The 12,852-nt window shown below is 36.8% G+C and overlaps 1 long non-coding RNA gene across 1 annotated transcript; it reads right to left on the bottom strand.

Moving 5' to 3' along the window:
* Positions 1-5,989: 5,989 nt before the first annotated feature.
* On the bottom strand, positions 5,990-11,585 carry LOC125146045. The gene is made up of 2 exons (XR_007144545.1): positions 11,238-11,585; positions 5,990-7,139 (listed from the first exon to the last, which is right to left on the bottom strand). It is a non-coding gene; the product is annotated as an uncharacterized LOC125146045 (long non-coding RNA).
* Between the last annotated feature and the right edge of the window lie 1,267 nt (positions 11,586-12,852).

The following is a 12,852-nucleotide window of genomic DNA, read 5'->3' as shown; positions in this document are numbered from 1 at the left end:
CGTGTTTGTACACGATTTAGTTCTACTTAAATGTTGTTCCTCTTAGTGTCAAGAGTTTTTAAATCTATATACACGATTAAAAGAAAAAAGTAAGGTATTTATTGAGAGATGCATCGGCAGTCTTGACCAAGAGGCAAAATATGTTTCGAGGAGTGAAATATTAATATTTGGAATCCCTATCAGTAAAGGATATGGAAATTAGGCAGCATAATGTTTCAGCGTTGTTAATTTATAATATGGAATGTTTTTTTTATGTTCTTAATGTTTAAAGAAATCGGATAAATTAGCGTCGTGTTTAATTCTATTTCATCTATTAAAAGTCTGGAATTTAAACTTGGCTAAAAATGTTGATTAAAAGGAAGTAGGATGAGTTTTATTTTATAATTTTTTTCTTTTTTTTTTAAGTAAAAAAATAAATAAATAAAATACAATATGAATAAATGAATAGGCTATGGACATGGGATTCCTAACGGTAATGAGGTAAACGTTAATACGTTTCTTTTTCTGCTCTGGATAAAACTATTAACACTGGTGTGAATGTGTGGCAAATACTTCATATGAAACCAGACTTTTACCCTGGTAATATTTAGCCATAAATGTCCCGTTATTTAGACCTAGGGAACGATATAATGCTGTTTGAAGTAGTAAAAACTAATTTCTGCTAATTTAATACATGCCCTGCAGATGTATTAATTTGTGCACACAAACATCCTCCTTAGTGTGATGTTTAGGCTTTGTAAATTACACCGCAGTGCAGAATGAATCAATTTGCATCGAGATCACCTTTATGTACTGTATAAACATGCCAAATTGCACATTCATTAATTAAGCAATATGTATTATTTTGCTTATTTGAAAAATGCAGTCCCCCATAGACTTAATTTTGCAGCTTTTGGTTAATCAGGACCTAATTAAGATAAAGACTAATTTTCCATTTTTTTTCTTCTTATAATTAGAGCACATTCCATTGTGTCTATATAAAACAGTAACAGCCAGAACATACTGTATCTAGAGTACAATTCCTTCTTTTTTTCATAAGACATTGTACCCCATCTCCCATGTGATTACAAGCTTGAATCCTGAAATAGGCATCTGTAGCCAGGACACCAAGAGAGCATGACTGGTCGTGCTCCCTGGGTGAGAGGAACAGTAATATTCTCTCCCCTCTGAATCGGTGTGAAATTTGCCAATCTGCAAGCTTATGTTTGTGAAACTGGGCAAATACCACAAGTATGTCAGGCTGCAGTGTGACGTAGCAAGAGCAGCGGTTCGAAAGGATGCGTCGGCTGGATTCATGTGTCTGGGAGGAGGTGGGTTAGCATCCACTTGGTAGAAAAGTGATGGTTGAAGAACTATGGGAATTTGCAAATGACCAAACTGGATAAAAATCAAGCAGCCACCCCAAGCCATCAGCTGCTCTACAAAATCTACAAATTGTACCAGATGAATTATTTGCAATGAAGTCAGAAGAAGACACAGTAGGCTTATGGTCCATGAAAATACTGTAATTTGGGAGATGGACACTATGGTGGTGTCTGGAAGGTCGTCCATTAGGAACAGGAAAGACTGTTATTTTAAGGTACCGGGAAAGCATTTATGGCTGAGGAACCTATTGCTTTCCTGGTTTGATGTCTGTATGGGGATGCACAGGCAAGGGAACACCAAGAAGTGAGTACTGATTGATCTGATGCGAGGCAATGAAGTAGACTGGAAGGTTGATGTTGGCTGGCCATGGATCAAGGTGGGGCCTAATGAATATTGTCACAACAAGATAGGTTCTTAAAGATCTTAAAGAATGTACATAAACAATGCCACCTTACTGAGGTCACATTTTATACAACATAGCTGCAGAGGTGGACATTTGGAAAAAATGGAAAATACTATAGAAGTATGTTTGATAGCTGGCTAGACTAACTTTAACTCGATTCATTCATTCATTCATTCATTCATTCATTCATTCATTCATTCATCATTAATAATGACTTTACCCTACAGTAGTTGCAGGGTTGCAGTGGATCTACTGTAAAGCCTAGTCTGGGAATACAATGAAGTATGCCCTGTATGGGAATGATGAATTTCCTAGAGGTATTTTAGATTTGTCAGTTCATCTGTTGAAATGTTTTGTGCTGAGAAACTAAAGGTAGCCATCAAACTTAAAATCCTTGCAGATATAGGGAGAACATCTAAAAACCCCACACTGTTAGGAACCCTGGCTCAGCAAGGCAGTAAGTGATGGTTCAGTGGTCAAAGCTTTCTGCTGTTAACTGAAAGGTTGTGAATTCAAATCTCAACACCACCTGGTATATATATGTGTGTGTGTGTGTGTGTGTGTGTGTGTGTGTGTGTGTGTGTGTGTGTGTGTGTGTGTGTGTGTATTTATATGTATTTTTACTGCAATTCCAAGCCGCTGCATTTCCACTGTTTCCCTGCTTCTTTGTTCGTGACCATTGTTCTGTTTTCCGACTTTCGCTTTTCGGATTGTGTTTTTCGGCCTGCTTTTTGTGACTGTTTTTTTTCTTCATGTTTTGGATTGTTTGCCTTTAGATTTACTATTAATACTCTGCTTATGGATTCTACACCATCGGTTCCTGACTTTTTCTTGCAATTATATCATAACAGAATTAGAGGGGAATAAAAAGAATTAGTTTTAACATCAATGGGAGTGGCTTAGTGGTTAGCATGTTCCCCTCACACCTCCAGGGTTGGGGGTTCGATTCCCGCCTCTGCCTTGTGTGTGTGGAGTTTGCATGTTCTCCCCGTGCCTCGGGGGTTTCCGCCGGGTACTCCGGTTTCCTCCCCCGGTCCAAAGACATGCATGGTAGGTTGATTGGCATCTCTGGAAAATTGTCCGTAGTGTGTGAGTGTGTGATTGAATGAGAGTGTGTGTGTGCCCTGTGATGGGTTGGCACTCCATCCAGGGTGTATCCTGCATCGATGCCCGATGACGCCTGAGATAGGCACAGGCTCCCGTGACCCGAGAATAGTTCAGATAAGCGGTAGAAAATGAATGAATCAATGGGAGTTATTTTTGTATTTTGTGAGTGTTGAAGGCATTATGTTTGTTTGGTTAGCTGCCCATCCATCCATCCGTCCATATATCCATCCATCCATTTATCAATAAATCCATCCATGCATCTGTTCATCTAAATGAAATTCTTCTTGTGTGCAACAAGCTGAAGCTGAATACTGATTTCTAATTTGTCCAAACAAGTCCACGGTCGCAACAATGTCAAATGTCTTTTATCACATTTTATCACTAGCTTCCTTGCTGTTTGAAGTATATCTTAAGGGTCTTTCTGATATAACTGCATTGAGAACAACTTGTTTTGTAGATAGACTGAAGAGTGATGAAGGGTATAGTCTGGACCATGAGATTCAAAGGAAAGAAACCCAAATGAAGTCAGTGGTTTAGGGTGAGATGTCAGATCCCACAACAGTATTGACTTCAAGGCCTCTTCCTTAAGTAGTATGTGGTCTTTGTTGCATACTAGGAGGATTTACACACTAGGCCAATACAACAGAACCATCAGCAATGGTATTATGTATCAAGTATTCAGCCGAGTTTCAAAAATGGCTACAAAGCATATTTTTGAGATTCTAGTTAAAACAAACAGATCTTTTTTTTTGGCTGTCGGTGACATTTTATCTGTGCTGAAAACAATATTTCAGACAGAGAGTTTTTTGTAGATCAGTTCGAGGTATTAAACTCAAACGTATCTCAGCTGAATACGTGAATAAAACTGTAATATTATGTAACAGCATTCCACCGTACAGCTTTTCTTTTATTTTCTTTTATAATAAATTCAACCTTGAGACATCTGAATGGGTCGCTTTATTAACGATGGACTTCTATTTCAGGCTTTCTTAAAAAAAAAAAAAAAAAAGGAATAAGAATAAGAATAAGAAAAATTACCTCATTTTTCCCCAATAGGATTTCCAGACAAAAAGAGTGTTTGACTTCGGGAACTGATCTTTAACAAACAGAACATCTTCACAGGCAGGGTTTTAGGGTCACAGATGCAATGAGAAATGGTTAATTATTCTCTCTTCACTCAATGCCTAGGCGCAGCAGTGGGAGTGTCTGGTGCTTTTGAATTATTAAATACAATAAGAAACAACTGCTTTTCCCTTTTCCTCCAAGGGCTGTGAATGCTTTCGAAAGGAAATCACATACTTCTTTATCTACAGGCAATATTAAACTCTCGGAAGTCTAAAGTGAAGCAATTCAGTGGCCGACGACGACCGTGAATCATCCAGGAAATGATTCAAAAGGAAAGAGCAGAAAGTGTCTATGCTGTTGTTTAGTAATAAAGTGATTTATTACTGAAGGAATCTACAGTACAGTAGTAACATGCTACAATTACTCTGTTATACTGTATGTACTAAAATACAGTAGCTTTCTAAATAAAAAAATTTGTAAAGTATATATATCGAAAGTAAGAGGATTTTAGCGTGAAAGCTGATTTTAATTCATACTCCAAGAAATGGTCTTCTGGCTATATATGGTGATCGATTTTATATCGCAGATAACTTCAAATATATCAGTCGAAAATGACGCGAATTATCTGAGTTGAAATTTGCCGTACTTTAAAACGTTTTGCAAAAGATTTTATTTTTTTGAAGGTCACAAAGTTTTTCAGCGCCGTCTCTATAGACTCGAGATGTTAATCCTTCATTTTAATAGTTTTAGTGTGTGTGTGTGTGTGTGTGTGTGTGTGTTTTCTATTCATAATTTTTCAGTCACTTGATTAAAACAAACCACATTCACACACATTCCCTTTTACAGATCATTAGCCACATAGAACTTTCTTCAACGGTTGCTTAATGAGTCGCCTCCTAACCTATCACAAATAATACATAGCCTTTCGATGGCAAGTCAGGAATTCGTGTGATCGTAATTCATAGTCTGACATCGTTAGGAAGGTTTAATAGAACAGAAAATGGGATTGTAATTGGACAGACGTGGGTTTTGGATGTAAATGGCATCATTGAGTTTACAATATGCGTGTGGTGGTGATGTCGTGGGGGGAGCGTACGAAGTCGAGACGATGTTTTAAGGCCAGCTCTGATATATGAAGCTCGTTTCCATGGTTTAAGTTATTTTAGTATCTTGCTTGATGATCGTTATGCCGAGATGTGACAGCTGCTGGAAAAATAATGGAACATAATGCTACGTGGTAACTGGAACTGGAACATTTTGATATGTTGAGACACTAACAACTAGCTGCAATGTGAAGACTTGGCTGAGGTCAGGCAAACCGAGGCCCCATTTACACGTATATGGATGTTTCTGACGAAAAAAAAAAAAAAAAAGTAAATAAATTACTGTCAAACCTTTTTTTATTTATATCTTCATACACATGACAAAGGAAAAAAGATAAAAAAAAAAAACTCATGAGAATCTTATACCCTGTAAACTTATACCCTTATGAGAACTCCAACACTGTAGGTCAAAATAATGCGTCATAAACAGCTCTTACACTTTGAATTGGCATAATAAGTATATAATATATAATATAATAAGGTGGAGCTACCGATTAATGTTACTGTAATCTTCAATAATGACCATCGCCAAACAAAAAAGAAATAAACAACAGACTAAATTATGGACGGGGTACACGGTGGCTTAGTGGTTAGCATGTTTGCATCACACCTCCAGGGTTGGGGGTTCGATTCCCGCCTCCGCCTTGTGTGTGTGTGTGGAGTTTGCATGTTCTCCCCGTGCCTCGGGGGTTTCCTCCGGGTACTCCGGTTTCCTCCCCTGGTCCAAAGACATGCATGGTAGGTTGATTGGCATCTCTGGAAAATTGTCCGTAGTGTGTGTGTGTGTGAGTGAATGAGAGTGTGTGTGTGCCCTGAGATGGGTTGGCACTCCGTCCAGGGTGTATCCTGCCTCGATGCCCGATGACGCCTGAGATAGGCACAGGCTCCCCGTGACCCGAGGTAGTTCGGATAAGCGAATGAATGAATGAATGAAATATGGACAAAATAAAAATAAACAGAACAAAACGAAATTTTATTTAAACATGATAAACAAAAATAAAACAGATCAGTTAGCATGACAGAATTAATCTTACAATGAAACAAAACAAAAAATAGCAACACCAAGTAGAATAGCACAACAAACAATAATACACATAACAAACAATAAAAAATGTCAAACAAACAGAGGAATAAACATGACAAACAAAATGATAGACATCACAATTAAGGCTACAAACAAACAAACAAACAAACAAACAAATAAATGCAGATGTATGTTAACAACAATAATCTAGAACAATAAAGCTGACAAACAGATCCAGAAAGAAAAAAAACAAACAAAATGAAGAATAACTACAACAAACAGTACAAATGCATACAAAGCAAAATGAACAACAACCACAACAAACAGAACATTGACAAAATAATGTCTTAATTATTACTCGAGGAATTCCTGTAAGGCCCAAAGCGTACATGCAAATTGATGCCGTGATGTCCGAGTTTTGAAAACGATGTTAAGATGGAGTTTATTGTTTGAATCATTTCTCCATTTTAGAAGGTTCTTACAAAAAAACGATTCAATTTCCCAGACTAAAAAGAAAAAAAAAAAGAAAAAAAAGAATTTTTTTCCCGAAACGTGTGGTGTGGTCTGGGCTTTTCTATCATCATTCAAGTCATTGTGTTATGTCCTCATTGACTTTATTGACACGAAGCGTGAGTGTTCACTACCTTCCCTGCTCATTCTGACAGTTTTCCTATTTTTTTTTCTCCTCCCTTCTTCCTTTCCGAATGCCAAACATTAAAGTGATGATTGATTAGACCCTCGGGACTTTGAAAAGTCAGACGGAGTTTCATTTCCATTTCCTGTGTAAAACAGTGCTGAGCTTTGCAGATCTTAAGATTCGCACGACTGCGCACGACTTTGGAGCGTTCACGTAACGTGGGTCAGGGGTCGAGGCTGTGTGAATGAACAATTCTTTCAGCTTTTCCTACAGATACGCTTATCAATCCCGGCACCTTGGGAAAGCCAAAGCCACGTAATTGGGAAGGTTGACCTGTTCAGACCAGGACTTTCCGAAAGCAGAAGGTGAAAGTTTTTTATTCTGGATTTTAGAAGAGATTTGAAGACCAGAGAAGTGAGAAGTAAACGTCCATTTCTATAAGATCACAAAAATTTATCCATTAAACAAGACAAGAAAAACAAAATCCTACATTGATTCCAAACAGGTATCAAACTAAACTGTGAATATTTGATTAAAAACAAAAAATCTAACCTAAAAAACAATAAATGACATCCTACATAAAGGTTCATTGGACATTCATAACTGTTTAAATAAATATCACTGTGGTCGTTTAACCCATCATCAAAAATGACTCTAATTTTTATAGATATGTGTTGTATAATATAATTCTTACTATTCTACAAGATTGGTGTAAATAAACAAATAAACAAATAAATAAACAAACAAATAAATAAATAAATAAATAAATAAATAGGTGATTTAGAAATGTTCAGGATTTTACTTAAGTCACAAAGTTCTAGAGATTATGGTTTGCGTTGCCAAAAGCCTGGGGTTCATTTTAGTGCCAAAACAAAAATCCACAACCAACTTTATGCTAAACATGAAAAACAATAACATAAAATAAAAACAAAAAACACAACAAATGGAAAAATAACCAAAACAAAAAATAACAAATGTTACACAACAAAGCACAACTAGATTTGTAAAGTTCGTCACAACAAACTTCGATGTTGGCTTTGATGAGGCAAATATTCGCAAAGGCCGGTGCTTTTTGGAGGCAATTGGACATAAGGGTCAGTGTTACATTTGGAGGCAAATGGACATAAAACTGGTGAAATCTAGTGTAGCACTAGGGTGCCAAAACATTTGGAGGCAAGTGGAGACGAGCATGAGACGTCATCTGAAAACCTGTGACGCAATTCCCTTCCTTGGGCTGCATGTTTTGATACAGTATGTCACACCGATTTATAAACCTCCAAAGTTTATAATGGGAAAAAAGGCCAGTTTGAGACCCGGTACCAGAGGTACCGGAATTCGGATGGCTTAGAAAAGTAATAGCAACAAACTTCAGACTAGGGTCTACAACATATCCGAATTTGGTGCATGTGGCTCGAAAGCCCTAGGAGGAGTTACTCTTGATAAATTTTTGTCTAAGCTTAAATAGGAAAACAGAATGTTTAATAATAATAATAATAATAATAATAATAATAATAATAATAATAATAATAATAATAATAATAATAATAAGCTTATAACAGAAAACAGAATGTTGGCTTCTACAAAGCCAACATAATTAGGATGTCAAGGGACAGAAGACTAAAACCACTGATCAAAACAACCATCAGCAAAATGAAGAAATCCAGCGACAACAAAAACTGTTTTGTTAAAGACAATATAACAAACAGTGATCACAAGAAATAAAACAAACAAAAACAAAAGCAACAATAAACAGAGCTATAAATGTTAAAAAAATGAACAATGAACAGAAGTATGAACTTATAAACACACAAAAACAAAAAATATTAGAAAACATCAGTAATTATAACAATAAATAAACAAGCAAAACAATAAACACAACAAACCGGACAGTAAGCACAGAAAACACAAAAAAATAAACAGGGTAAAAAAGATCAACAAACAACCATAAACATGGCAAATAACAATAATAAAACAAACAAACAAACAAAACAATAAAAGCTTAAATAAACAGGATAAACACAACAACAAACAGTAAACATTGTAAACAAAACAAAGAAGGCTGAAACATGACAAACATGAACCCAAAAAAACAAAAAACAAAGCAGAAACATAAACAGACAAAATAAAGGCAGCGTCAATAAACACAACTAACAATACGCACAAACAATAATCACAAAACCTTGACTCAGAAAACTTGAATGATGTGAAGAATTTATCGTTGCGTTATCAAAACAATGTAAACAAAACCTAACAAATAACAATAGCGATCAGCTTTCAGCAGTAAAACGGCGAGAGATCTACTCCACCATTTCCATAGAAATTCTTCATATTAGAACGTCTACAGCTAAAGCGTCTGCCCTTTTACCTCACGAGTGCCACCGTATTGAAAGCTACACTGTTCATGAGTGAAACACAATGCAGTCTCCATCTGCTTACGTCGTACACGAGTACAACACAATCGTCTTAGGTCTGTGGAAACTGCTTTCCCAGGCAGCGCTTACAGCTCATTGCTCACAGCATATTTACTGTCCATGTCCTAAAGCGATTCATACAATATTTACAGATGTGTTACAGCGCCATAAAGAGTCTTACGACACAATCAGACAAGGCTGTTTAATTTAGAAATAACAACTGCATCGCTGTAATCAGACTGTAAAAAGACCATTGGAATACAGGGAACGTGTCCCTCGGAATATCCTCTACGGCATGAGCTGGAATAACCTTTTAGTTTTTTTTTCTTTTTCTATTCCCTAATGAGTCATCCATCAAACGATCGTACATCATACAGTCTACTAACCTGATTGGTCGAGCAGCATTCCAATAGTGTTTATATTTAGGTATGTAAAATTCGGTCACGTTAGAATGGTTACTAGAGATTTTACTAGATGACTAAAAATGACTAGTTACTATAAATTATTTTGCCAGTGACTGCTTCAGATTAAAAGAGAAATAAATATCAATTAAATTTAAATGATATATTTGTACAAAATTAAAAGGTGCTAGGAAACTAAGAACATAAGTAAATATATAATAAATAAATAAATAAATAAATAAATAAATAAATAAATAAATAAATAAATAAAGTTCATGTTAATTTTTATATATTTTTTATTTTTTTTTAATATTTTTTTTATTTAGATTTTAATTTTACAAATTATTATTTTTTTTTAATGAATAACAAAACGGAACTTAAAATGGCTAGCCACCACCACCACCACCACCACAATTTTACATCCATGCTAGTATGAATACATTATAAAAAGTTTTCACCACAAAATGTTTATTCGCAATTAGCGTGTTTTTTTTTTGTTCGTTTGTTTGTTCATTTGTTTTCTTTGCATGATTTATAAAATGTTTTTCTTCCCACACGGAAAAACAGAGGTTATAGAAAAACACTTGTACTGAGCAAAAGCCTGATTGCACACAGCACTTGAACAAGGAAGGTAATGTGTGCTCTGGAGTCCCGGGTTAACCCTTTAATCTCCTTAAGCTGACTTTTTTACTAAACTACACTGAAATTAATAGGAAATGGTGCCTGCTTATGAAGTTCAGAGAGTGAGTCAAGAACCCCAGTGAGATCCAGCCTCTGAAGATTGTGCTAGTTATGTGTCATCACATAAGATGAATAAATCTTGGATATCGTGAAGGATTAAAGTGATATTTATATCATAATACAGTCGTAAAAGAATCGGTCCTCGAGATAAGTAGTCTCCATTGCAAGAACTAGAAGACGTGTGAGAGAAGGGCAGCTAAACAGTGGTGTTAAAAGATTCTGAGCAATTGTCTGTACTTTTTCTTATTTTCTTCTGGAATAGTAAAAGCCATGAGGAATGTTTCCCCGATGACTCACAGATAATAAAAGAAGACGGTGGAGAGCTGATATTTGAAATAATGCTCTTGTTACATGTCTCGCACACTTCATTCCAACAGAAAGAGTCTAACGCTGACGGCAAGCGAACACACGAGAGTTATGTCTCAAGGTCACCTGATAATTCAAAGGTAATTGGAGCTAAAGGGAAAAAATTAACACGCTAAATTGCTTATACGGATGCTGTTGAAATCGAAATGTTTCCTTTAATTCACCGTGATAAACATGGACCCAGAACCTTCAAACCGCTCTGTTCCTGACAAGCACAGGCTAGCACTTATAGAGTAATGGAAGTGAAAAAAAAGGAGGTCTGGCTCATTTCAGAGGAACTAGTGCAGGTGATAACGGCTCAGCATGAGCATTTATTGCCCCAGCAGATGGAAATTTCCGAACTGACGGATTAGCAAGTGGGAGATAAGAGACAGGTCCGAGAGCAAGATATCAGCATTCACATGGAACGCTTTCATTTTGCGATTTCAACTCTAGGAATTGGGTCAAAGTTTCTAGCTTGGGAAAGAGACTCGAAACAGGATCGACTCATATAAATCCTAGTATTCTGTGGTTTCTTTAAGTCATATACACAATTATCTGTTAGAGAATGATATAGAAGCGTTAATTTTATGAAATATACAATACGTTAGAAAACAGTGAAATTCTTTCCTTACATATCCTAACTTTGGGCTTGGGGTCAGCCATGATACAGCACCCCTGGAGCAGAGAGAGTTAAGGGCCTCACTCAAGGGCCCAACTTTGGCAGCTTGGCAGTGCAGTGGGTTGAACAATGATGATTCTCTAACCAACAACTCAGATCCTTAACCACTTAAGCCACCATAATCGGATTTGCTTTGCAGGATGAAGTTCTATTCTAAATAAATGCCAAAAAATAAATATACCTCTTGCTTTTTGTTACATAAAATTAGATTTCATAACTAAGCACAACAAAATGTCATTCCATTCGTTGGTCAGCATTTTGTTGTTGTTGTTGTCTAAGTTCTTATGTTTAAATTTGGAGATCTAGTGTTGACACACTATTGAAAAACCCAGAAAACAGACACATCGAATAGAATAGAATAGAATAGAATAGAATAGAATAGAATAGAATAGAATAGAACGGGGGGGCATAGAAGCCTTTATTATCGCCGCATATACATTACAGCACAGTGTAATTCTTTTCTTCACATACCCCAACTGAGGAGCTTGGGGTCAGAGTGCAGGGGCAGCTATGATACAGCACCCCTGAAGCAGGGAGGGTTGAGGGCATTGCTCAAGGGCCCAACAATGGCAGCCTGGTTGTGCTTGGCCTCGAACCTCGATCCTCCGATCAACAACCCAGAGCCTTAATCAGTTGAGCCTCCACTGCCCCACAACAACAACAGAACATAAACACAATCCCACAAACACAACCCCACAACCCCAACAACAACAGAACATAAACACAACCCTATTGTCCTTTCTAAAACAAGCAAACAAACAAAAATATTTTTTACAGAGCTTTTTAAAAATCAATTTACATGTACAAAAATAAATTACAAAAAAAAAAAGAAGCGCTCTGATTTTTGGCAGTCGAGGAGTGGGGAAAAAAATAAAAACCAACAACAGTGCTCCCGTTTGTATGCCATCTGACAAGACATGAATAAAACATTCACCGTGTTAATGTACCAGTGAGGTGTTCTGGAAAACAGTCTCGTCCGTATGGCACGGATCAGAAGACGTAATCACGTTTTGTTTAGTAAATATTGAAACAAATTGAATTGCTGTCACATATCTGTTCAGCTTGCATGCTAGGAAAAACAGAAAAAAATATATAAACTCAGCCATAAGATTAAAACCGGTCGAATGACTGTGATTATCTCATTACGGCGGCACCTGTCAATCGAGGGGATGTATTAGGTGGCAAGTGACCAGTGAGGTCTTGTCAGAAGAAAGGAAAATGGATAAACGTAAGGAACTGAGTGACATTGATAAAGTGAAATATTTTGATGGCTAGTTGACTGAGTCGGTGCATCTCCAAAACAAAGGTTCTTGTAGTGGTGTTCCTGCCATGCTGGGATTACTTCATTCCAAAGGTGATCCAAGGAAGGACAACCGTGAAACAGTGACAGGGTCGTTGCCTGCCGGAGGCTCATCAATATGCATGGGAAAGCTATAACGTCTGGTTTGAACCCACAAAAGAGCTACTGTAGCGCTGAAATTGCTAAAAAGGTTAATGTAGCTATTATTCACCTGATAGCTCCAGAGTGCTCAGAGTCCCCATGCGGACCCCTGTCTACCACCAAAAGC

This window comes from Tachysurus fulvidraco, chromosome 12, assembly GCF_022655615.1.
Source record: "Tachysurus fulvidraco isolate hzauxx_2018 chromosome 12, HZAU_PFXX_2.0, whole genome shotgun sequence".
NCBI lineage: Eukaryota > Metazoa > Chordata > Actinopteri > Siluriformes > Bagridae > Tachysurus > Tachysurus fulvidraco.
The sequence above is the reverse complement of the archived record's forward strand: the minus strand, read 5'-3'. Positions and strand labels throughout refer to the sequence as shown.